This window comes from Austrofundulus limnaeus, unplaced genomic scaffold, assembly GCF_001266775.1.
Source record: "Austrofundulus limnaeus strain Quisiro unplaced genomic scaffold, Austrofundulus_limnaeus-1.0 Scaffold3, whole genome shotgun sequence".
In the NCBI taxonomy this organism is placed as follows: domain Eukaryota; kingdom Metazoa; phylum Chordata; class Actinopteri; order Cyprinodontiformes; family Rivulidae; genus Austrofundulus; species Austrofundulus limnaeus.
Genome location: NW_013952405.1, coordinates 4,165,484 through 4,166,931, shown reverse-complemented (window position 1 = coordinate 4,166,931; position 1,448 = coordinate 4,165,484). Strand labels below are relative to the sequence as shown.

The following is a 1,448-nucleotide window of genomic DNA, read 5'->3' as shown; positions in this document are numbered from 1 at the left end:
TAATAATAATAATAATAATAAAACATTGACCCAACCCTTCTGCAGTGGACACGGTTTGCTGTAATAAAGGAATAATAACTTTATTAATATTACATGATGACAGAGCATTCTGCAGCTTAATTTATGAAGCACATCATTAAAGTGCTATTTTAGAACCAAAAAAGAGTTCATTATTTTACCTTGCTCTGATTTTATATATTTAAAGTCATGCATTGCTATGCAGAACAGTTATGTCAATTCAAATTTTGTAGTCTATTGCATTTTGCAGATAAAACTAATCTTGCAAATTTTTAATCCCTTAGGTTTAAAAATGTATTCAATCAGTTTGTCATAATTATTTTGAATAAGGAGTGAACTCTAAAGAGTATTTCCCTCTTTATTAGTCTATAATAACAACATCAAATCATGTCATCACATTTATTTTCATACACAGATATCAGTTCATTAATAATATGGGGTTATCAAATTTTTTGTTTTAATAATCCTGTTTTATAATAATGTGTTCTATTTTAAAGGGACGGCTGTGGCAGAGTGATTAGGGGAGTCGTCCTGGAACCAGAAGGTCACTGGTTTGATCCCCCATTCCAGCCGTCTCAATCTTTGTGTCCTTGAGACACTTCACCTGCTGATGGTGGTCAGAGGTGCATGGCAGCCCTGCCTCTGTCAGTGTGCCAGTGCAGCTGTGGCTACAATGTAGCTTACCACCATCAGTGTGTGAATGAATGGGCGAATGCCTGAAGTATAAAGCGCCTTGGGGTCCACGCAGACTTGATATGGTGCTATGTAAGTTTAAGCCATTTACCATTTATTTGATCCTGATTGATTTAAATAGATTTGTTTGGCATTCCTATTTTTTAAACACTCCATTTTATGGTGAAATAAATACAAAGGACTTTGCATGTGAAGACTTATGATGCCATTGTTACTTGTTTGTGCCTTTTAACTACTCCTCAAAAAATAAAAGAAAAAGTATTCAGCAACTTCAAATGAATGCAATGTCATTTTGCTAAGACCGTTTATTAATCAGAAAGCTTGTGGTTCCTTTATCTTGCTGTGAATGTCTTTGCACTACAAACTGATGATTCATGATGCCCTAAGACTTTGGATTTGAACATTAAATATTGAACAAAATGAGTTTCTTAGAGTGACCATCCCTTATAAAGTGATGTCTGTATAAACTCGTTAGTCAAATACTTACGATGAACTTCACATATATATAAATATTAAATGAGAGTACAACAGGACCACAGTATAAAAGTATTTTGACAGTCACTAAACAGAATAAATGCTGGCCAGTGAAACCATCGGTGCCACAGACAGATCTCCATCAGGATGTAATGAAGTGGGGACGTTAAATGCCTCCAGTGTTTCCATTGTAACAGAGTGTGTATTGGGATGTTGGAGACTTACAGAGCAATGGATCGGGTATCATGTATCCACTCCCACGA

At 35.4% G+C, this 1,448-nt stretch overlaps 1 protein-coding gene across 7 annotated transcripts in view; it reads right to left on the bottom strand.

The window, feature by feature from the left end:
- The window catches only part of nav1a (neuron navigator 1a), a 91,883-nt gene that overhangs the window by 40,902 nt on the left and 49,533 nt on the right, over positions 1-1,448 (bottom strand). The gene's annotated exons all lie outside the window — the stretch shown is intronic.